Here is a 26392-nt window from a genome sequence, read left to right on the forward strand (position 1 = left end):
CTTCAGAGGGCAAATGCTCACCTCCGATGGCAACTGGCAGGCTGGAGATATGTGCTCTTCAAGGATTAATCCTGATTTCAACTGTACCGGGTAGATGGCAGACAGTGTGTATGGCGTTGTGCAGTTTGCTGATGTCAACATTGTGTACAGAGAGCCCCATGGTGACGGTGGGGTGTTAGTATGGGCAGGTATAAACTACGGACAACGAACACAATTACATTTGCTGCCATCACCTCATGTTTCAGCATGATAATGCACAGCCCCATGTCACAAGGATCTGTACACAATTCGTGGATACTGAAAATGCCCCAGTTCTTCCATGGCCTGCATACTCACCAGACATGTCAACCATTGAGCATGTTTGGGATGCTCTGGATCGACGTGGACGACAGTATGTGCTAGTTCCCATCAATATCCAGCAACTTCACACAGCCATTGAAGAGGAGTGAGACAACATTCCACAGGCCACAATCAACAGCCTGATCAACTCTATGTGAAGGAGATAATGTCACGCCGCATGAGGCAAATGGTGGTCACACCAGATACTGACTGGTTTTCTGATCCACGCCTTACCTTTTTTTGAATGTATGTGTGACCATAGGTGCATATCTGTATTCCCAGTCAAGTGAAATCCATAGATTAGGGCCTAAGAAATGTATTTAAATTGACTGATTTCCTTATATGAACTGTAACTCAGTAAAATCTTTGAAATTGTTGCATGTTGCATTTATATTGTTGTTCAGCGTAAATAGTCAAGTAGAGTACAGATACCTCAAAAGACAACGTAAATAGTACTTGAAAGTATTTTTACTGAAGTACTTTGCACCACTGCGTGTTTGTGAGTAAGTGAGCGTGTAAGTGTGTGGAATCGCCTTGAAAAGCGTTGTTGAATACGACTACAAGCATGTCATATGACAATGAGAGAAGAAAGCAGAAACTCAGTATCTTTTTAACTAGCTACTCTTAGGTGGCCATTGTTCCTCGTTAAACTATTTAGAGAACCTCCGTGTCAAGGCTGCAGTAGGGAACGAGACTGAGAGAGAAGGAGGAGGTATTGTTCTCTGAAAGGTAAAAAAGGGAAGTAAAAGATAACAACAGCAGCAGGGGAGAGAATGGAGAAAAAGAAGAAGAGTGAATTCATCTGAGGTGAAACAAAAGGTGCTAGAAAAAAGGTGAAGTCTGCTTTTGATTATGTACAGCGCTAGGAGAATACAGTAACGTAAAATACAGTAACGTAAAATACAGTCACGTAAAATACAGTAACGTAAAATACTGAAGTTGAGTGCTTAACCTTATTGAGGTATAGCCGTGACCTAAAGTTAATTATGTTTCCAGTGCGTAGACCAGGAGAGGTGAGGAGTTATGTGTAACACACACACACACACACACACACACACACACACACACACACACACACACACACACACACACACACACACACACACACACACACACACACACACACACACACACACACACACACACACACACACACACACACACACACACACGGTCCATTACAATGAAGCCGTTCATCAGAGGCCCGGTGTCGTCGACCCTCACAGCTGTAGTGCATTAGAGGCCCAGAGATCACAGGGTCTGCAGGAGACAGGCAGTAAACATTCCCCTTCCTCAATATTACACACACACACACACACACACACACACACACACACACACACACACACACACACACACACACACACACACACACACACACACACACACACACACACACACACACACACACACACACACACACACACACACACACACACACACCAACAAAAAAATGCACACACACGCATACACATCAGGGCCATTAGAACAAGCAGTCTGACCCTCCCCCTGCCCTCCATGTCCCTCTCTACTCAATCTGGGGAATAGAAGGAGAAATGAGGGAGGGAGACTAGGGTGGAGGTCATTGCACGGATGATGTTGCTCTGCTGTTGTTAAACAACATGTTTGACAAAACAGCACCAAAAGAGAATTCTGCCCTATGTACACAGAGTCTAGATCTGACAAGCGAGGAATGGGATTTCCCAATTGTTTGGGGCATACAATATGGCTCAGTGTTTGAATGGTTTGTTTGGTTCAGTCATTGTTCCTGATCCTTATTGAGGGTGTCAATAATGTTGGACCCCACTGTATATAGAGATATTAAACACTAGACCGTTTCGTTTATACTGTTTTTCACACTGTATTCATGTACTGTATTCTTTACATACATTACAAGACCAAACAATGTGAACACCTGCTCTTCGAACTTCTCATTCCAAAATCATGGGCATTATTACAGAGTTGGTCCCTCCTTTGCTGCTATAACAGCCTCTCCACGCTTCTGGCGATTAGGCCTGGCTCGCAGTCAGCGTTACAATTAATCCCAAAGGTTTTTCGATGAGGTTGAGGTCAGGGCTTTGCACAGGCCAGTCAAATTCTTCCACACAGATCTCGACAAAACATTTCTGTATGGAACTCACTTTGTCCACGGGGGAATTGTCATGCTGAAACAGGAAAGGGCCTTCCCCAAACTGTTGCCACAAAGTTGGAAGCACAGAATCGTCTAGAATGTCATTGTAGGATGTAGCGTTACGATTTCAACTTCACTGGAACTAAGGGGCCTAGCCCGAACCATGAAAAACAGCCCCAGACAATTATTCCTCCTCCACCAAACTTTAGAGTTGGCACTATGCATTGTCCGTCGGACTGCCAGATGGTGAAGTGCGATTCCTTACTCCAGAGAATGTGTTTCCACTGTTCCAGAGTACACCACTCCAGCTGACCCTTGGCATTGTGCATGGGGATTTTTTGTGTGCGGCTGCTCGTCCATGGAAGCCCATTTTATGAAGCTCCCGACGAACAGTTCTTATGCTGAAGTTGCTTCCAGAGGAAGTTTGGAACTCGGTAGTGAATGTTGCAACCAAGGACCGACGATTTTTACACGCTACTCGCTAGAGCACTCAGCAGTCCCATTCTGTGAGCTTGTGTGGCCTACCACTTCGCGGCTGAGCCGTTGTTGCCCCTAGATGTATCCACTTCACAATAACATCACTTACAGTGGATCAGGGCAGATCTACCAGGGCAGAAATCTGACTTTTGGAAAGGTGGCATCCTATGACGGTGCCACGTTGAAAGTCACTGAGCTCTTCAGTATGGGCCATTCTACTGCCAATGTTTGTCTATGGAGATTGCATGGCGGTGTGCTCGATTTTATACAGCTGTCAGTAACGTGTGTGGCTGAAATAGCTGAATCAACTCATTTGAAGGGGTGTCCACATACTTTTATATAGTGTAGCTCATTCTAATATACTGTACATGGAGCGGATATAAACCGGTTTCTCATGGTCACGTGATGATGTAGCCCTGCCTGTAAAAAAACAGTGTCTGCCCTTGGTCCAAGTGGGAATTTCCTCTTGGTCTAATACGTTGGTTGTTCCCGTGACACCGTGGGAGACCCCGGTTAATATACCGTGTGTTACACACACGTATATTGCTTTTGGATCACTGATCAAGTGTTATTTGTGTTGTTAAGTGGATTTGTCCTGTCACCCATGATTTCTTGCTTCTAGTTTTGATTATTGTTTTTGTACTATTATTTGATGATTATTTAGTTTGACATTTGTTTCCTGCGCTGTTCGGAGCTAGTAACGCAGGCATTTCGCTGCACCTACTATAACATCTGCTCAACTATGCACATGACCAATAAATGTTGATTTGATGTGACCATGACAGAAAACACCCTCGCTTCCTGCCGCCTCCCTCCCTCTCCCCTTGTCCCTGCGTCAGCTCTGGTGTCAATACCTGAGACCTCAGACATCTTTTCCTCCATCTCTCCCTCTCTCTCCTTCTTCTCCTCATCCTGTATAAGAACTCCAAGCAGACCCAGAGCTCAGGGCTGGGCAGTGAGGGACAGACAGTGACAGTCCTGTGATGTGGGTTTATCAGACACACAGGAGGATTGGAGGACGTGGCTCTCAGAAGGTTGAGTGGAAGTGGAGAGAAACCATTAAGATAGCCTGCTATCTCTCTCTGCCAGGAGAGCCCACAGTGGCTGTATGCACACACGTACTTACCAGACACAGGCCTGACAGACAGACAGACAGACAGACAGTCAGACAGGCAGATGGACACACAGACAGCAGACACAACCCTCTGAAGTCAGTCATAACAGTAAGGATACTGATCTAATAGGATGTGGCCTCTGCTATCCCTGCCCATACAGACACCTAGGCAACAGAGGAAGCCTGAATGTCAGTGGGGAAAGAGGAGGATGACGGGTGATAAGATCGCTCTCTCTCGCTCTCTCTTGCTCTCTCTCGGTCTCTCTCGCTCTCTCTTGTTCTCTCTTGCTCTCTCTCGGTCTCTCTCGCTCTCTCTTGTTCTCTCTTGCTCTCTCTCGGTCTCTCTCGCTCTCTCTTGTTCTCTCTTGCTCTCTCTTGCTCTCTCTTGCTCTCTCTCTCTCTGTCTCTCTCTCCTTCCCCTCTCGCTTGCTCTCTCTCGGTCTCTCTCGCTCTCTCTTGCTCTCTCTCTCGCTCTCTCTTGCTCTCTCTCGGTCTCTCTCGCTCTCTCTTGTTCTCTCTTGCTCTCTCTTGCTCTCTCTTGCTCTCTCTCTCTCTGTCTCTCTCTCCTTCCCCTCTCGCTTGCTCTCTCTCGGTCTCTCTCGCTCTCTCTTGCTCTCTCTCGCTCTCTCTCGGTCTCTCTCGCTCTCTCTTGCTCTCTCTCGCTCTCTCTTGCTCTCTCTCGGTCTCTCTCGCTCTCTCTTGCTCTCTCTCGCTCTCTCTCGCTCTCTCTCGGTCTCTCTTGCTCTCTCTCGCTCGCTCTCTCTTGCTCTCCCTCGCTCTCTCTCGGTCTCTCTTGCTCTCTCTCGCTGTCTCTCGCTCTCTCTCGGTCTCTCTCGGTCTCTCTCGCTCTCTCTCGCTCTCTCTCGGTCTCTCTCGCTCTCTCTCGGTCTCTCTCGCTCTCTCTCGCTCTCTCTCGGTCTCTCTCGCTCTCTCTCGGTCTCTCTCGGTCTCTCTCGCTCTCTCTCGGTCTCTCTCGCTCTCTCTCGCTCTCTCTCGCTCTCTCTTGCTCTCTCTCGGTCTCTCTCGCTCTCTCTCGCTCTCTCTCGCTCTCTCTCGGTCTCTCTCGCTCTCTCTCGCTCTCTCTCGGTCTCTCTCGCTCTCTCTCGCTCTCTCTCGCTCTCTCTCGCTCTCTCTCGGTCTCTCTTGCTCTCTCTCGCTCTCTCTCGCTCTCTATCGGTCTCCCTTGCTCTCTTTCGCTCTCTCTTGCTCTCGCTCTCTCTCGCTCTCTCTCGCTCTCTCTCGGTCTCTCTCGCTCTCTCTCGCTCTCTCTCAGTCTCTCTCGCTCTCTCTCGCTCTCTCTCGCTCTCTCTCGCTCTCTCTCGCTCTCTCTCGGTCTCTCTCGGTCTCTCTTGCTCTCTCTCGCTCTCTCTCGGTCTCTCTCGGTCTCTCTCGCTCTCTCTCGCTCTCTCTCGCTCTCTCTCGCTCTCTCTCGCTCTCTCTCGCTCTCTCTCGGTCTCTCTTGCTCTCTCTCGGTCTCTCTCGGTCTCTCTCGGTCTCTCTTGCTCTCTCTCGCTCTCTCTTGGTCTCTCTCGCTCTCTCTTGCTCTCTCTTGGTCTCTCTTGCTCTCTCTCGCTCTCTCTCGCTCTCTCTTGCTCTCTCGCTCTCTCTTGCTCTCTCTCGGTCTGTCTTGCTCTCTCTTGCTCTCTCTTGCTCTCTCTCGCTCTCTCTTGCTCTCTCTCGCTCTCTCTTGCTCTCTCTCGGTCTCTCCCACCAATTCCTCTCTCACTTTGTCTTTCTGTCCATTTGTCTGATAGTCCCGTTTGCAACAACATGTCTATACATACCACTCTGCAGCTGAATAATCCTCTCTATGTTACAATTGACTGGGCTATAAACAGTAGGCTAAACTAGGAGACAGTGTGTGTTCTCTCTATGACAATTCTATGCTCTCTGTCACTATTCTGATGAAGAATATCAGAACTTCCCAGACCAGCTTAACAGAAAACAGAAAACTGTCTGTAACCCAGGCCCAACAACCCATTGTAGATCACTTTAAATGTTGAATAAAGTGTTTGTTTTTTTGATGACTCCCCAGTCTAGAAAATTAATTACCAAAACATACTATTGCGAGTGCCTTCCTAGCCTGTTACTAATTAGTTAGCTTTTATTTCACCTCAAATTGTTCATTATTGCAAAAATAAATAGAGCTATTTTTCATATCTGTTAGCTATTGTTAAGCTTTAGCTACTGAAAAATAATTAATCTAGCTGTGTTTTGTGTCAGACACACAACAGAGCAATACAATACAGCCAGCGACTAAAAAGGACTCTCATGTCAACAAAGGGTTAATGAATGTTTCTAAAAGGGGATAAATAAAAGGTAAATGATTGACAAAGCATGTGTGTATGCACATAGACAGCGACCCACTCATTCATACACACACACACACACACACACACACACACACACACACACACACACACACACACACACACACACACACACACACACACACACACACACACACACACACACACACACACACACACACACACACACACACACACACACACACACACACACACACCAAGCTCAACATCCATCCTACCTACAGTATCCCCCCCCTCTTCACTTCTCACACAAAGACAGCACCAAACAACAGAGCTTCTCCGTCTTTCTCCTTATTAAAAACCTCTTCATTATGTACAGTGGCTTTTCACTACAGCCTTTAGAGGACCCGCTGATTGGTGCTAGCTTCGGTGGAGGAGAGGAGATAAGACATGAACAGGAGGAGGAGAAGAAGAGAAGGAGAAAAAGAGAGAGAAGAAGAGCCTTGAGGAAGAGAGGAGAGAGTGTAGAGCAGAGGAGGAGAGCCTTGAGAAGAGGACTACTTTCACAGTGCTGTTCCAAAGAGCTGCCCTGTTTCATGTGCATATAGAGCCACAAACCTCCCTGGTCTGAGAGGATTAGACTGAGTCAGAGCAGAGGAAGCTTTTACCTGGGACAAATTGGACTCGGACACAACTGATGTAACAGACTGAGAAAACGGTTGATAGAATAGCTCTTCACCGTCCAAACAAGTGTCAAACAACAGCACACTTCATCTTGTGCAATACAAGAGCTGTTTAGCGGATGGAAAATGCTTTTGTGCCGAGTGTGTGTGTGTGTGTGTGTGTGTGTGTGTGTGTGTGTGTGTGTGTGTGTGTGTGTGTGTGTGTGTGTGTGTGTGTGTGTGTGTGTGTGTGTGTGTGTGTGTGTGTGTGTGTGTGTGTGTGTGTGTGTGTGTGTGTGTGTGTGTGTGTATAGAGAGAGTGATGCGCTCAGAGGTGTGTGACGGGGAATAAATAGGGAAGAATACAGGAAAGGAGGGATGATGGAGGATAGAAGAATGAGTGTGGAGGCTTTAGATCTCTCTGCACCATTAGAGACGTGATGGAGCTCGGCAGGAGGTAATGACCCCCTTGTCTGTCCCTCCGCATCAAGAATAAAACACACACTCACCTCACTCAACCGCCAAAAGCATATTCACTGCACACACACACACTTCCCCGCACGCGCATTAGTAGTCATCTCAATGTATCTGTACATCTACAACACACACACATACACCGTGACTTTATTCAGCCAGCCAGTGGGATTTGGCATCTTCTCCTCAGGAAGACAAAGTTGTTTCACAGCATCTTTAGAAAACCAAATCTGCTGTTGCACATCACACACAAACCCCTTCAAATGATGTTTCAGTTGAGCGGTCTCTGTGTGTGTGTGTGTGTGTGTGTGTGTGTGTGTGTGTGTGTGTGTGTGTGTGTGTGTGTGTGTGTGTGTGTGTGTGTGTGTGTGTGTGTGTGTGTGTGTGTGTGTGTGTGTGTGTGTGTGTGTGTGTGAGTGAGTGAGTGGTGAGTGAGTGAGTGAGTGAGTGAGTGAGTGAGTGAGTGAGTGAGTGAGTGAGTGAGTGAGTGAGTGAGTGAGTGAGTGAGTGAGTGAATGAGTCAGTGAGTGAGTCAATGAGTCAGTGAGTGAGTGAGTGAGCAGTGTGTGTATTCAGTCAGTAGTATAGGAGGGAGATGAGAGGCTTTGTGGTGGAGCGTTTTAAAAAGTCCATCTGGGGGAAACAACAGCACAGGAGACTGTAGTGTACCAAGCTCTACAGCTCCAGGCAATAGGAGACTAGATTCAAGATGCTACTGTCTCGCCAAACAATGACTCACTCACTGTTTTTCATTTAACCATATTCTTTAAGTAAAGAGATCATCTCATTTCGAAAAGAAACTCTATTTAAAACGGTACAATGATTCTGATGTTATAATATACCGTCTATAGGACCTGTGATAGTACAGGTAAGCTGTAGATGTGAGCCCCGTGGCAGCGTTGGTCTGTTGTGTCTCAGTGTGTGGGTGAGACACAATTGCATGGAGAGGGAGCTGAGCTGAGATGCCCTGAGACTAGGTCACATACTGAACAGATCTCCTCTTTTCTCTTCTCCTCTTCTCTACGACTGGGATCCCCCTTTCTTTGTCTGCCCAGCCCTTCTGCCTCCCCCTCGAGGGCTGAGGTTGGCACTAGGGGGCTGAGGTTGGAGATTGGCATTAGGTTCCAGGCTGATTGGGTGTCCCTAGAGCTCATAGAAGCAGTACTTTGGAGCCCCCAAGTCCCAGCAGTCCCACTGGGGGAGGGAGTCTGCCTTGGCAGAGGGGGGTCTGCGTACCATCAGAGTCATGGATTAGGATTGTAAGGGCACGGAGGTATGGAGGTATGGAGGTATGGAGGTATGGTGGTATGGAGGTGTGGTGGTGTGGAGGTATGGAGGTATGTTGGTATGGAGGTATGGTGGTATGGTGGTATAGAGGTATGGTGGTATGGTGGTATGGAGGTATGGAGGTATGGTGGTATGGTGGTATGGAGGTATGGTGGTATGGTGGTATGGTGGTATAGAGGTATGGTGTTATGGTGGTATGGAGGTATGGTGGTATGGGGGTATGGAGGTATAGAGGTATGGTGTTATGGTGGTATGGTGGTATGGTGGTATGGCGGTATGGGGGTATGGAGGTATGTTGGTATAGTGGTATAGAGGTATGGTGTTATGGTGGTATGGAGGTATGGTGGTATAGAGGTATGGTGTTTATGGTGGTATGGTGGTATGGTGGTATGGAGGTATGGCGGTATGGTGGTATGGAGGTATGGCGGTATGGAGGTACGGAGGTATGGTGATGGGGTGGCGGGGATTCAGGGGTTCAGACAGAGCTTTGGAGCCCTGAGCAGAGAGAGGAGGACTGGAGGGACGCCAAGGGTTGAGAGTTAAGGTGGAGGGGTGGGGGGCGGGTGAGGGGACAGCAGGCTAGGAGATGTATCCTCAGATGTACAGGATTTGGAGAAGAGGGGATGTTAGCCAGTTGGCCTTGCGCCACACATTGAGCTATAGAGAAACATCTCTAAACCTTTTACAGTGTAACACCCACCATTTACTGCTGCCTGACTCCAGCGCTGGGATAATTACACCACAACCTACACGTATTTACAGAACATATTTACATCAGATTTCAGTATTTGTTCAATGTGCTTAATGTTCGCTGAGGTAGTTCTATGCGCTTTCTGGGCAAAGCATAAAAGAAAACGAAACAAGACGGCATAAACTGCTCGCTAGCTGTAAATTGATATTACATTCAAATGTATATACAGTACTAGCTAGCTGTAAATTGATATAATAATTCTAATGTATATACAGTACATTTGATTAAAATGTATAATCTGTTACACAGAGTATCATTTCTTTATGATTTGAGTTTGTTTGAGTTTGTACACGTATGTGAGAATGTCTATGTTATTCTGTAAATACTGTATACTGTATGTCTGTATAGTATATACACGTCTAGAAGAGGGTATAGCTCAATGTATTTGTGTATTGTTGTAGTCATTCGGCCCACCTCTATCCACCCTCACTGTGAGAACAAATTGGCACACAGATGGTTAAGCCTACCCAGCGCTGAGTAGGAGGAGTGGGAGGTGGAGGAGGACCAGGGGGCGGAGGGCACTGCAGATGGCACAGAGGGCATTGCCAATATGGCCTTCACAGGGAGGTTTAGGAAAGGAGGGGTGAAGGTGGGAGTAGGAGGGGGTACAGCACAATGGCATCAAAATACACGTATTGTTGATTCTTCAATCATCCTTTAGAGGGGTGGTTGGGGGTAGGTGGCAGGAGGGTAGAGGAGGGAGGTGAAATACCCTCGCTACATACCCACATTAGCTTGATCCAGTATGGCACACAAAGCCCTGGCATCTCCCTGGCACCTCTGCCCACGCGGAGCGACACGGATCTGCACGGAGAGACAAGGCAGGCCATGCCAGTGGGGCTTGGGAGGGGGTGGGGGCTGTGTGTGTAAGTCTCTGAGGTGTGTGTGGGCGGTGGGGGTCGTGTGTGTGTCTCTCTCTCTCTCTCTCTCTCTCTCTCTCTCTCTCTCTCTCTCTCTCTCTCTCTCTCGCTCTCTCTCTCGCTCTCTCTCTCCGGTGTGTGTGACCCACCCACTCAGCAGAGAGTACACACCCCGGACCTCCAACCCCTCATTAACCAGTTTAGATCCCTGTGTGTGATGCCTGTTCTCTTTGATATTCAATAGGACTAATTCTCCTTAGATTCCCTACAGTCATTATTCCTGGGTTATGTTATTTGAGCTGGGAAATAGAGTTTATTTGACCCTGACAAGGTCTCAACATTGTTTTAAAGTTGTTTACCTTCAGTTCCTATACGTACCACCAAAGAGACACTGAACCCCTATGGTAATGTAAATTCCACAATATTTACATAAAACACTACTGATTAAGGGATACTGTTTGTTTTTTAATGTATGTATCATATCGTCGTTTGAGGTGTTTTGCTCATCGTGCATAACTTAACGTCTAATACCAATATTATAATAAAACGAGGTAGTTAAGAGCAGGTTTCGTGATAAATCATGCTCTTGGGGCAGCTCTGCAGAGGGATCACTAGCTAGCACATTCACTAAGTCAAAAAATCTGATTTTAAACCTAACCCTAACCTTAACCACACTGCTAACCCTAATGCCCAACCCTAACTTTAAAATAAGACCAATAACCTACTTTTATTTTCATTACTTTTTACAATATAGCCAATTTTGACTTTCCAGCTGGCTTATCTAAGTGAAATCACTCAGATCTGACTTCAGGACAAGACTCATGACAATAAATGTCAACCTGCTATTTAAAACATCACAGTTTTATTAAATGTATTCCTGTATAGTACACATCACACTGTAGGCTATACATGTAACCGACCACCTTGATTTGGTGAAATTGTGTTTTTTACATTGGATAAAAGTAGAGACTCAGAGCTAGAAAATGGTATAATATAATATAACGTTTTTGAGCTCTAACCTTAGACAATGGGGTAACGTACAGTCCCATGAGAGACAGAGAACAAAGCCAATCATGACAGAAAACTGAGCCAATCAGGCGCAACGCTCTGTATTTTCTGCTGAAACACCTGCATGTTGGAGCTGTCTTAATCAAGAAAGCAAAAAATAGACTAGATTCGTATGCGGCTTTATTAACTCAATTACATTTTTTTTTTTTTACATTGTTTGCAAACTGATATGTGACACGTATTAATGTCAAAATAACACAAACAAAACCCACAATTTTTGGGGGGGGGAATATAAATGTTTTACTTAAAAGTGTGGGGCTCTGCACCACCTGCCCTGAACGACAGGTCGCCACTGTGTGTGGGGCATGTTCTCAATAAGCAAGAAATAGCCAAGGCATACCGTTGAAATATGTTGTAAGACTGAACAATTTGAATAGCCTACGTTCGGTACCTGTAAAAGAGGCACTCTGTTGAAATGGGGATGGATACAAGCAGAATGGAGTATGAACTGAAGGTGGGCCTATGGGAAATGTGAATAATGCTAAAGCCTCACGAGTCGACCATTTAGACACCTTTTTATGGATAAGGCTACTAGGTTAATGCATGGCCACGATTAGAAAGAGACCAGACACATTTCTGTTGACCCAGCTTTTGTTATAGTAGGGTAAGGGTAGCCTACTAGATAAGGGCTTGTTTTCTAGCGAAGCGGGAAAACAAGCATCGTTAGAAGACAACAACTGACATTTTTCTAAATACGAGTGTCACCGGGTTATCTCATCTCTCGTTCCACGAGGTGCATATTGCCTATATGGAGGGCTCAAAATAGCAATAGGAGCTGGCTAAAATGATGTAACAGCCTACATAGATAAACATGGGATGTCCACTCACTGTTTTGCTGCTGCCAAAGTTGATCTTTAATAAAGCTTTGTTGATTAAGATGTATTTCAAAGCGGTCTCACGAGCCAAACCCTTTATCGTCAGTCTACATTACTTGGCGAATGCATTGGTCATGAGCAAAAAAATCTGCCTTCATTGAGAGGAGGGGGGGGCCATGCTTTGTTTTTAATCAAATGAAAGGAAATGAAACCATTATTTTTCTTAATACATGGTGTACAGGCACAAAAATCTATTTTGTTCCATGTCAGAGTATGTGAGCAGAGCGGAGCTGGAGAGGAGCGAGGAGCGAAGCTGGAGCGGAGCTGGAGAGGATCGAGGAGCGAAGCTGGAGCGGAGCTGGAGAGGAGCGAGGAGCGAAGCTGGAGAGGAGCTGGAGAGGAGCGAGGAGCGAAGCTGGAGCGGAGCTGGAGAGGAGCGAGGAGCGAAGCTGGAGCGGAGCTGGAGAGGAGCGAGAAGCGAATCTGGAGCGAAGCTGGAGAGGAGCGAGGAGCGAAGCTGGAGAGGAGTGAGGAGCGAAGCTGGAGCGGAGCTGGAGCGGAGCTGGAGAGGAGCGAGGAGCGAGGAGCGAAGCTGGAGTGGAGCTGGAGAGGAGCGAGGAGCGAAGCTGGAGAGGAGCGAGGAGCGAAGCTGGAGAGGAGCGTGCCCAATTTTACTGGATTCCCAAAGGCTGGAGGGTCTGCCTTCTCACCACTCCAATTTCACTCCAGTAGCGCTCACTTCACAAGCTCAGGTCATGCCCGGCCCAGCATGCATGTTTAGTCTGCTTGTGTGCTGCTACAGCCCCTTACTTTAACTACTGTCATGGAGTTCACTAAATGTTTTCATAAAGAACCTGGCAAAACACACAGGTGCAAAATCAAGGTGTCTTACAAAGATGAGGACCAAGAGCAAGAGAGGGAGTGAAGTGATGTTGTGTCCACAACTAAAGACACATATCCCGAATACATGCTGTACTAACTACATGCACATGCTAAAAGAAAGGAACGAGGTGGGTCGATAACAAAGTGTGTCATTGTAGCAAAGTATTTATAAATAAAACATCTGATCTCTTAAAAGCTTTGTTTATTTTTGTTCTCAATAGGCCCAATAGGCCTGGCATATTCCCAGTTTCAAGGAGCTTTCCGTTTCGATTGGGTTTATTTGGCCTAAAAACATTTAGACTATAGAAACATAAACAAACAACTCTGCATCCCTTCCCTTGCGGGCGGAGTCTGAGTCCCTTTCCGAATCTGTAATACCAACATGTTTTAAACAGACCACCATAGTCCCTGTGCCCAAGAACACAAAGGCTACCTGCCTAAAGGACTACCGACCCGTAGCACTCACATCTGTAGCCATGAAATTCTTTGAAAGGCTGGTCATGGATCACATCAACACCATTATCCCAGAAACCCTAGACCCACTCCAATTTGCAAACCACCCCAACAGATCCACAGATGATGCAATCTCTATTGCACTGTACACTACCCTTTCCCACCTGGACAAAAGGAACACCTATGTGCGAATGCTGTTCATTGACAACAGCTCAGCATTCAACTCCATAGTGCCCTCAAAGCTCATCACTAAGCTAAGGACCCTGGGACCATCATTAAGTTTCCCGATGACACAACAGTGGTAGGCCTGATCACCGACAACGATGAGAGAGCCTCCAGGGAGGTGGTCAGAGACCTGACTGTGTGGTGCCAGGATAACAACCTCTCCCTCAACGTGATCAAGACAAAGAAGATGATTGTGGACTACAGGAAAAAAAGGAACGAGCATGCCTACATTCTCCTTGACGGGGTTGTAGTGGAGCAGGTTGAGAGCTTCAAGTTCCTTTGTGTCCACATCCCCAACAAACTAAAATGGTCCAAGCACACCAAGACAGTCCTGAAGAGGGCACGACAAAACCTATTCCCCCTCAGGAGACTGAAATGATTTTGCATGTGTCCTCAGATCCTCAAAAGGTTTTACATCAACACCATCGAGAGCATCCTGACTATATGCATTGCCCCCTCCCTCTTCTACGCTGCTGCTACTCTCTGTTATTAACTATGCAGAGTCACTTTAATAACTCTACCTACCGTAATGTACTGTACAAAAGGGGTCACTTAGAAATGTCCTTTAAAAAAAAAGAAAAGCACTTTTTTTGTCCATTAAAATAACATCAAATTCATCAGAAATACAGTGTAGACATTGGTCATGTTGTAATTGACTATTGTAGCTGGAAACCGCTGATTTTTAATGGAATATCTACATAGCCGTACAGAGGTCCATTATCAGCAACCATCACTCCTGTCTTCCAATAGCACATTGTGTTAGCTAATCCAAGTTGATCATTTTAAAAGGCTAATTGATCATTAGAAAACCCTTTTGTAATTATGTTAGCACAGCTGAAAATGGTTGATTCTGATTAAAGAAGCAATACATCTGGCCTTCTTTAGACTAGTTGAGTATCTGGAGCATCAGCATTTGTGGGTTCGATTACAGGCTCAAAATGGCCAGAAACAAAGTATTTCTTCTGAAACTCGTCAGTCTATTCTTGTTCTGAAAAATGAAGGCTATTCCATGTGAGAAATTGCCAAGAAACTGAAGATCTCGCACAACGCTGTGCACTACTCCCTTCACAGAACAGTGCGAACTGGCTTTAACCAGAATAGAAAGAGGAGAGGGAGGCCCCGGTGCACAACTGAGCAAGAAGACATTAGGACATTAGAGTGTCTAGTTGGAGAAACAGACACCTCACAAGTCCTCAGCTGACAACTTCATTAAATAGTACCCGCAAAACACCAGTCTCAACAGTGAAGAGGCGACTCCGGGATGCTGGCCTTCTAGGCAGAGTTGCAAAGAAAAAGCCATATCTCAGACTGGCCAATAAAAATAAATGATTAAGATGGGCAATTGGACAAAGGAACACTGGACAAAGGAACTCTGCCTAGAAGGCCAGCATCCCGAAAGTCGCCTCTTCACTGTTGATGTTGAGATGGGTGTTTTGCGGGTACTATTTAATGTGCGTTTCTTTCAAAAACAAGGACATTTCTAAGTGACCCCAATCTTTTGAACGGTAGTGTACATGTACATATTACCTCAATTACCTCGACACCTGTTCCCCCGGACACACTGACTCTGTACCGGTACCCCCTGTATAAAGCCCCGCTATTGTTATTTACTGCTTCTCTTGAATGATTTGTTATTCTTATCTCTTACTTTTTGTTGTTATTTTCTTAAAACTGCATTGATGGTTAAGGGCTTGTAAGTAAGCATTTCACTGTAAGGTCTAAGAAACTGAAGATCTCGTACAACACTGTGTACTACTCCCCTCACAGAACAGCGCATGTGACAAATCAAATTGGATTTGATTTGAAGAGTGGCCGAAGGGTGTTTTGCATCCCTATTCTCCACTGCTGCCCTGCTCTACAGGCACCATCACATGAGCCTGAAGCCACAATCTCTGGCCAAAGTCATGTTTCAAAAAATGAATTCAAATGGAGTTATAGACTGCACTTACAAAGGCATTTTTCTTTTACTTTGCAATTATAGATTATAATGATTTATTACAACTACATATTGTTTAAATGCTGAGCGCTTAATGTCCCTGACTCACTAAAAGCCTAGTGTGTAGCTGTCACGTTCTGACCATAGTTCTGTTATTTTATTCTTTGTTTTAGTATGGTCAGGGAGTGAGTTGGGGTGGGCAGTCTATGTTTGTTTTTCTATGTTGGTTTTTGTGTTCGGCCTAGTATGGTTCTCAATCAGGCAGGTGTCGTCAGTTGTCTCTGATTGAGAATCATACTTAGGTAGCCTGGGTTTCACTTTTGGTTTGTGGGTGTTTGTTTCCGTGTGAGTGTTTGGGCCACACGGTTCTGTTTCGGTTTTGTAAATTTCATGTTTATTATTTTTGTTCCAGTGTTCATTTGTGTTTTTGAATAAATCAATATGAACACTTACCACGCTGCGTGTTGGTCCGATCCTTACTAACGGAAAGCCGTTACAGTAACACTCGCAAATGCTTCACAATTTTTTTCTTTGTAGGCTATAGGCTTGAAATAATTGATATAATATAGCCAGAATAATTCATTTCTGTTCTTTCTTAGGCTCCCTGTCTTTGCACCTGACCTATTTAGACTGTTAGATGCTGTTTGGTATGACTTGAAATGATGAGGGCTTCTTATATTCACCTTTTCATGTTCATTACAGTACTTTTCATTCCAATCATATGGTTTGGTTTCAATACCTCACAACCAAATTGTAGGTCCAGGTCGTCACATAAATAGATGGGTTGATGGTTAAATTGTGGTTTTAATGAACGGAGCGGCAGTTTTGTTTTCCTGTGATCGCTGAGCGGTTTTCAGCAGAGTGGTTGGAAAGGATTTTGGAGAGCAGGAAGGGTGCGCAAGCACATCTCCACGAGTGATGAGCAGGATTTCCGACCACTCAGCTCCCCTCACATACTCTGTTCCTTTTGCGTATGGGCACTGTGCGTCACGGTTGGATAGGCTGCTCTTCCGTTGGCAAAATCCAGGTCATAACCAACCCTGTTACCGTTAAAACCAGCCTTGGATTGTTCTAAAATATCTCCTCTAGCGCATACGGAAATTGGCACATTGGCGCATGTTTTTAAGGACACATCTCAGTTATTGCCAACCCTCCCACCTTAGCGCAAGCGAGTTCACATAAGGCAGGTAAATTACCGATCCTGGCGCTAGGATTTGAAAATAAAAGAGCGCAGGCTTTAACAGGTTGAAATTGCAAACGAGCGTTTGACAATTGCACTGGCTTAATAATGCTTGCTGTGAATAGAGCCCTCAGTGTTATGGAACAACACCTCACATAGTATTTTTAACACTAGGAAGTGTATATAGTTTACACCAATGATGTTATTAACAACACATCATATATTATTTTTAACACTAGGAAGTGTATATAGTTTACACCAATGATGTTATGCAACAACACCTCATTGTATTTGAACCATTAGACCAAGAGGTCAGCATCTCTTGACAAGGTCACTCAGTGTTGGGTTAAGGACATTACGTCCCCCACTAAGCCATGCCTCTCTGATCCTTCCACCAAGGTCAGGGTTAAGGTTTGGAATAGGGACATTTAAAATAAAATTTAAAAAACTGCCTGGCACTGGGATTGAACACGTGACCCTATGGAGCTCACGCCAATCAGCCATCCCCATCGACAATGCCCTAGCAAATCCCAAGCCTACTTGATGGTAATATCGCTCACCGTTGCCCCTAGTGGCCCGTTTCGAAGGCATCTCCTGACATCCTGGGGACCTGGACAAATGTCAAATATCGCTTTGGATCTCCCCCTTCTCACTCTCTCCTACCTCTCCCTCTCTCCTACCTCTCCCTCCAGTCCAGAAGTCTATTAACCAGACAGTCATGTCACCCTCTCTGCCCCTTCCACTAATACTGATAATGCATTATACCTTCCCTGTAACAACCCAGACACACAGAGGCACGCACACACACGCACACGCACGCACGCACGCACGCACGCACGCACGCACGCACGCACACACACACACACACACACACACACACACACACACACACACACACACACACACACACACACACACACACACACACACACACACACAGTCTCCACCGCGCTTGCTGATTCTGACAAAGTCATAAGGCATACTGTCTGAATGTGTCTCTGCTATAGAAGGCTACAGAGCTACAGTATTCAGTGCCTCAACATATTATTGAACTAACACTTGTATCCAAAGTGACCACAGTTCTCCAATTAAGTATAATGTATGTGGCCCAAGAGGGAATCCAACCTCCAACCAACTGAGACATCAAAACCATATGGAACCATTAGCTAACATTATATTACATGCTGTCACTGTGAGAGCAGAGGCTGACTATGCAGCTCTGAACGGTCCCATTGTCCAAGAGAGAGAGAGAGAGAGAGAGAGAGAGAGAGAGAGAGAGAGCAGGGGACATAGTCTATAATGGCTGTGCTGCGTGCCATAATTGACAACATGCCATAAATGTCGCCATTAGGGTCGCCAGCGCCTCTGACAGGGACTGACTCAGGTTGCTATGGTTACCTCCGGTCACCGAGTTGAGGGCTGGGAGGGTTTGGGTCAGAGTAGGATGAAGTGCCCCCCAGATGTGTGTCTAGTCAGTTATGACCCTAATGGTTAAGGTTAGGATTTGGGGAGGGTAAGCTGATCCTAGATCTGTGTTTAAAAATGTTCAACGACTCCAGCCACCCAAGCCATAGACTGTCCTCTCTGTGTTTCTCCCTAAATGTTTGCGAGACTGCTCCTGTCCCTGGATAGTCACTAGACAGCCATGCTAAGAGGGACACCCATTGTCTGTATTTTCAGAAATGTTGAACAGACCAGCAGCTATTTGATTATAACTCAAGCTAGGTTAGGGGTAGGGTAATGGTTAAAAGACTGTGCTAATAAAACTGACAGTTGTGGATACAAAAGGCTCTTCTCCAATGCTTTCTGGCCAGATAGCTTCTGTCCCAGCTTACCAGCCAAGTCCAGTCCCCAGAGCTAGACACACTGTGTTCACCCCATGCATCATGAAGGTCCATGTTTACAGTCAGGAGAAAGAGAGAGGTGGAGAGAGAGAGAGCGAGAGAGAGCGAGTGTGAGAGAGAGAGAGAGAGCGAGTGTGAGAGAGAGAGAGCGAGAGAGAGCGAGTGTGAGAGAGAGAGAGCGACAGCGTAATGAGGATGTTTTCTGTCCGCAGTTCAATCATCATCAGATTTGTGAACCGGGGGGAATCGCAGACGCACGGTCGGCAGCAGCAGCTGTGTGCTATTGGAATCACATCTGACAGTTTACACTCTCCATCCAGTTCTTTTAAAACATTGTGTTTAGATGTTTAGATGTTGTTTTCTGGCGCAGGCGGAAACTCTGGGAAGGAAAGAAAGAAAGAAATCTTTGGCATGAGTTGGCTCATCTTTGAAGTGATTTGGAGACAGATGACATGTTAAATTAGCGAGTAGTGGCAGACCTCTACTTTGACTAGACGTTAAAAGAAACTAAATTCTGCAGAAAGATAAACACTTCACACACACACACACACACACACACACACACACACACACACACACACACACCAGCGCACACACACCAGTCCCCAAACTACCGAGATTACCTCGTCTTTTCTGAAAGTGTGTTTGAGATTCGAGGCGCTTAAGGACTTTTTCATACCTGTAAAGTTCACACCTAATCTTCCAACTTTTCCAAAAGCCGAGCAGAAAATAAATATACATATCTAAACGCTTTACTGCCAGAACCCTTAAAAAGGAGATTGAAAAAGGCAACTTCTCTAAAAAACTAATTCAATGGTTAACACTTCCACTGTGTCCACTGTGAAATGGTTCAGAAACAATTCAGTAAATGATCATAATATAATATTGGTCATTAGAAAAATCAAAACCCTTCTGTTAATGACCTACTGAGAGGGTAAATGGACAATCACATGAAGGAACAGACATTCTCAGTGTGAGTGAGCATTGTTATTGGGTGATACACACACACACGACACAAGCACACGCACGCATACACACACGGGCACACGCAAGCGAGCGCACACACACACACATCTCCCACTGAGCCCAATGCTTTGGAAACCAGTCTCTAGCGGTGTAAATAGGCTGATCTACATGCAGTTGTATTGTTGTGCCCACGGGAGCAGATGTCTCTGGAATTCCCTGAATTGTGTTCCTCTTTTTTTCTAAATCTCTCTCTCTCTCCCTCCAGTTTAAAGTGAACACCAAATGGATAGACTTTGTGATCTGTGCTCAGAACCTCTTTAACTCAGGATCACAAAGGACTGTCACGTGTGATCTGCAGCCTATTCCCTCTCTTTCTCCAGCCGTCTTCCCCTTCTCTCTTTTTCTCCGCGATTCTCTCCCTGACTTCGTTCTTTCTGAAAAAAGAAACAAGGGGCTTTATTTGACTCAGTCTCCTCTCGTTTCCCTTACATACAGTATGAGACACAAGTCCCTGGATCATTGTCTCCCTCTCTATTCTCTTCTCTCTCTTTCTCACACACATACATACAAGAGCCTGGGGCCCATGCTCTGAGATGAAGGGCCTCCCCTAGTGTTGCTTGCTTCAACAGCCTAGAGAGAGAGAGAGTGGAGAGAAAGGGAGAGATCACAAAGGAGACAGAGGGAAGGAGAGACAGAGAGAGGGACTATTATTTCATGAAGTGCTTCTGAGCCTGGGGGGATTGGGGAGTAAACCTCACAGTTCTGTGTGTGACAAGGCCATGACCTCTCAGAACCTGGAATACACACACACACCCTGCTTTCATCTGACGACGGGGTGTGTGAGAGCACTCACTCAAACATTCGCTGAGAGCGCTAAGCTCAGGGCCAGCAGGATGGACGGATACACAGACAGCAGGGAAGGAGGGAGGGAGCTCAGAGGTAGAGTGATTGGGGGCGACAGGGGTATATCGGCGGTTGAGGTGAGGGGCGAGGGGGGTCGAGAGCCCAGCCCGTTGGGTCCGGCAGAATTCAGCATTGTCACCGAGGGAGCGCAGGCAGGCAGCTCATTCTGTTGATCTGAACTGATCCAAAGAAACAGAAATGCATTGTTCCTCGCAGATGGAAGCCAGTGTCGTCAAGGTAACCACATTAATCTCCCCTTTCTGTGCTTCCTCTCTTGTCGAGCGGTAATCGGTGCGCTCCTTTCACTGCAGAGCCGGCCTCAAAGCCAGGCCTCTAACTAGCCCCCTAATTAGCTGCAATTACAATGAAGACAACATGATGAGATAATAGAAATTTGCAAAATAATGACATACCACGGCAAAATATTCCTCCTCCTAAGCACCGTTTTTTCCTCTCCAGAGCTCCACAATGAGCTTCGGCCCTTCTAAAGCTGGGGCTGGAAAATGGTGCTGTATTGTGTTCCACAGAACCCCATTGTCTACCTCCTGTTTCCCTCAATCAACAGCCTATTGTCCTGCTGTTTAAATAAAAAATGACTCAAATACAGGCCACATAATGATGCCCTCTACAGTACCACTGCATACAGAATAGACAGGAGGAGAGAGGAGAGAAAGGGAGAGGAAAGGAAAGGAGAGTGAAGGAGAGGAGACGAGACAAGAGGAGTATAGTGGCGATGAGATGCACCGAGTCTAAAATATAGAAAAGGTCATTTGGAAGACAATTAGGAAGAAAGAGGCCTTACGGTCACAGGACCTCACACTCCAACGAGAGGGGGGAGAGAGAGAGAGAGGGAGAGAGAGAGAGAAAGAGAGAGAGAGAGAGAGACAGAGAGAGAGAGACAGAGAGAGAGAGAGAGAGACAGAGACAGAGACAGAGACAGAGACAGAGACAGAGACAGAGAGAGAGACAGAGAGAGAGAGAGAGAGAGAGAGAGAGAGAGAGAGAGAAAGAAAGAAAGAAAGAAAGAAAGAAAGAAAGAAAGAAAGAAAGAAAGAAAGAAAGAAAGAAAGAAAGAAAGAAAGAAAGAAAGAAAGAGAGGGAAAGAAAGAGAGAGAGAGAGAGAGAGAGAGAGAGAGAGAGAGAGAGAGAGAGAGAGAGAGAGAGAAAGAAGTGAAGAACAAACACCATTGTAAATACAACCCATATTTATGTTGATTTATTTTCCCTTGTGTACTTCAACTATTTGCACATCGTTACAACACTGTATATAGACATAATATGACATTTGTAATGCCTTTATTATTTTTGTGAGTGTAATGAGTGTGAGTGTAATGTTTACTGTTCATTCTTTACTGTTTATTTCACTTTTGTTTATTATCTATTTCACCTGCTTTAACAATGTAAACCCGTTTCCCATGCCAGTGAAGCCCCTTGAATTGAAAATGAATTGAAAGGGGGAGAGAGATGAGTAAAGAGAGAGAGCGAGAGACTCCGAGAAGGGAAGGGAAGATAGAAAAGGAGAGAAAGACGAGTTATGTCCCAACGTGTTTTATCTTCATCTGGTTGGATCAAATTAAACAGTCCTCTCAGTGTGTCACACTACACGCCTTTGTCACATTAAACACGCACAGGGGGAGACAGAGAGAGAGCGAGGGGCAGAGGGAGAGGAGGAGGGGAGACAGGAGGGGGAGAAGAAGAGGACACGGAAGGAGGAGAGAATAGGGCCGGGGAGAAAAGGGTAGATTGAGAGAGGACGGGTTGTGGAGTGCACACGTGGTGGACTACAGCACCGCAGCACCTCAGCCACATCGCTTGTATAATGGAACACAGCATCATAAGTATTTTTTCCTCCTGATATCAGCTTTATGAACACACCAGTTACCATAAAGGTAAAGAGGAGATAGAAGACCTACCGTCCTTTCAGATGACCTGCTACAGGGTACAGATGCTTTCATCAGCCTGATTGTGGCTCTTTTGATGTCTCTGTTCCCATCATTAACAACATAACACTCATTAAGACAAACAGACACACACACATTCACATGCACACTTAAATCTAGATATTCAAAAGCCGACCAAATCAAGAGTTTGTTGTTTTCTCCCCTGTCCTCTCTCTCCCATTAGTGTGTCTTCCTCGTACAGTATCATTAGTATGTGATCATTTTGAAGTAGGCCAATTAGTCGCAGTGTAATTGCATCCAAACATCAACGGTGAAAAATATAGAGGTGTACTCATTTATTCCTGAGAGAATCGGGTCAAGAGCGACTTACAGTCAATGAACATGTTGGCTCAGTAGTTGTTTTATTGTAATTTCGGAGTCTCTCAGTCGCTCTGAGCTCGCTCAGTACCAAAAATATTTCCCCAAAAATATTCAACATAACTTTCATACATAAAGGCTCATGGAAATATGTTATTTTGAACAATAAAAAAATATGCATTTGTGGTCCATTCTTCATTGGTAGTTAAAAGTATTGATTGAGGCTTCCTTGAACTCTATGTCTGTCAAATGTTTGGACATTGTGAAATTCGCCAGGGAAAAATCTATTTTTATTGAATATTATATTTGTTATTATTTTCTATCCAAACAATGTACAGGACGGGGGAACAAGACACCAGACGTCCCTGCATCTCAAGGTTTTTCATTTTGTACATTTGAAATCAGTGTAGGGACAATTTATTTGTTATACAGAAACTCTAACCTGTTGCACTGCATCTATGAAAAACAACAACAGTATGTTGCCAGGGTAGGTAGGTTCATTCTAAATGTAATCTGTTACAGTTACTAGCTACCTGTTCAAAATTGTAATCAGTAACGTAACTTTCAGATTACCCAAACTCAGTAATGTAATATGATTACATTCAGATACTTTTAGATTACTTTTCCCTTAAGAGGCATTAGAAGATGACAAAAATGAATCTGAACGACATCTGTTGCAACAGTGATTCCCAAACTTTTTATACAGTGAATTGCAAAAGTATTGGTGGTTTTCCTATTTTGTTGTATTACAACCAGTAATTTCATTTTTTGGTATTTCATGGAATGGACATATACAAAATAGTCCAAATTGGTGAAATGAAATGAAAAAAATTACTTAAAATCGTAAAAGTGGTGCATGCATATTTATTCACCCCCTTTGTTATGAAGCCCTTAAATAAGATCTGGTGCAACCAATTACCTTCAGAAGTAACATAATTAGTTAAATAAAGTCCACCTGTGTGCAATCTAAGTGTCACATGATCTGTCACATGATCTCAGTACATATACACCTGTTCTGAAAGACCCCAGAGTCTGCAACACCACTAAGCAAAGGGCACCACCAAGCAAGAAGCACTATGAAGACCAAGGGGCTCTCCAAACAGGTCAAACAGAGAAGTACAGATCAGGGTTGGGTTATAAAAAAATATCCGGAACTTTGAACATCCCACGGAGCACCATTAAATCCATTATTAAAAAATGGAAAGAATATGGCACCACAACAAACCTGCCATGAGAGGGCCACCCACCAAAACTCATGGACCAGGCAAGGAGGGAATTAATCAGAGAGGCAACAAAGAGACCAAAGATAACCCTGAAGGAGCTGCAAAACCACAGCGGAGATTGGAGTATCTGTCCATAGGACCATTTTAATCCAAACACTCCACAGAGCTGGGCTTTACGGAAGAGTGGCTAGAAAAAAGCCAATGCTTGATGAAAAAAATAAGCAAACATGTTTGGTGTTTGCCAAAAGGCATGTGGGAGATGCCCCAAACATATGGAGGAGGTACTCTGGTCAGATGAGACTAACATTGAGCTTATAGGCCATCAAGGATAATGCTATGTCTGGTGGAAACCCAACACCTCTCATCACACTGAGAATGCCATCAGCAAAAACACGGGAGGCACCGCAATCACAGGGAATACAAGACATCACAAAGGAATAAATAGACTCTAATCAGGGGAAAGGATCAACAGGTGTGGGACTAAATGATGATTAGGGGAATAGGAACAGCTCAGGAACGGAACGACAGAGAGAAGAGAGAGCGAGAGAGTGAGAGAGGGAGGAGAGAGGGATAGAAGGAGGGAAAAAACCAAACAAGACCAGCAGAGAAGCAATGATGGGGAGCACAGGGACAAGACATGACAATAAATGACAAACATGACAACTCTGGTCAGATGAGACCACAGTGAAGCATGGTGGTGGCAGCATCAGTTTGAGACTGGGACGGAGGTTCACTTTCCAGCAGGACAATGACCTTAAGCATACTGCTAAAGCAACACGTATAGAATCATATAGTAACCAAAAATGTGTTAAACAAATCAAAATATATTTGATATTTTAGATTCTTCAAAGTTGCCATCCTTTGCCTTGATGACAGCTTTGCACACTTTTGGCATTCTCTTAACCAGCTTCACCTGGAATGCTTTTCCAACAACATTGAAGGAGTTCTCACATATGCTGAGCACTTGTTGGCTGCTTTTCCTTCACTCTGCAGTCCAACTCATCCCAAACCATCTCAATTGGGTTGAGGTCGGGTGATTGTGGAGGCCAGGTCATCTGATGCAGCACTCCATCACTCTCCTTATTGGTCAAATAGCCCTTACACAGCCTGGAGGTGTGTTGGGCCATTGTCCTGTTGAAAAACAAATTATATTCCCCCAAACCAGATGGGATGGTACGTCACTGCTGTGGTAGCCATGTTGTGGTAGCCATGCTGGTAAAGTGTGCCTGGTAAAGTGTACCTTGAATTCTAAATAAATCACAGACAGTGTCACCAGCAAAGCACCCCCACACCATCACACCTCCTCCTCCATGCTTCATGGTAGGAACTACACATATCAAATCAAATGTTATTTGTCACATTATTTGTCACATACAAATGTTAGCAGATTATTGCGTGGCTAGCAAAATGCTTGTGCTTCTAGTTCCGACAGTGCAGCAATATCTAACAAATAATATGTAACAATTTCCCAATAAATACCTAATGCACACAAATCTAAGTAAAGAAAAGGAATTAAGAATAAATAAATATATGGAAGGACAATGTCAGAGCGCCATAGATAAAGTACAGTACATAGTATAGAATACAGTATATACATATGAGATGAGTAATGCGAGATATGTAAACATTATTATAGTGACATAATTAAAGTGTCTAGTGATCCATTTCTTAATGTGGCCAATGATTTCAAGTCTGTGTATGTAGGCTGCAGCCTCTCTGTGATGGCTATTTAACAATCTGATGGCCTTGAGATAGAAGCTGTTTTTCAGTCTCTCGGTCCCTGTACCGACCTGTACCGACCTCGCCTTCTGGATGATAGGGCGGTGAACAGGCAGTGGCTTGGGTGGTTGATGATCTTTTTGGCCTTCCTGTGACATTGGGTGCTGTATGTGTCCTGGAGGGCAGTTAGTTTGCCTCCAGTGATACGTTGTGCAGACCGCACCACCCTCTGGAGAGCCCTGCTGTTGTGAGCAGTGCAGTTGCCGTACCAAGCAGTGATATAGCCCGAAAGGATGCTCTCAATTGTGCATCTGTAAAAGTTTGTGAGGGTTTTAGGTGACACGCCTTCTGTTGCGCATTCTTCATCACACTGTCTGTGTGGGTGGGGAATTTCAATTTATCGGTGATGTGTACACCAAGGAACTAAAAAACTTTCTACCTTCTATACTGGTGTCCCTTCGATGTGGATTGGGGGATGTTCCCTCTGCTGTTTCCTGAAATCCGCGATCATCTCCTTTGTTTTGTTGACGTTGAGTGAGAGGTCATTTTCCTGAC

Source organism: Oncorhynchus gorbuscha, linkage group LG14 (genome assembly GCF_021184085.1).
Source record: "Oncorhynchus gorbuscha isolate QuinsamMale2020 ecotype Even-year linkage group LG14, OgorEven_v1.0, whole genome shotgun sequence".
Lineage (NCBI taxonomy): Eukaryota > Metazoa > Chordata > Actinopteri > Salmoniformes > Salmonidae > Oncorhynchus > Oncorhynchus gorbuscha.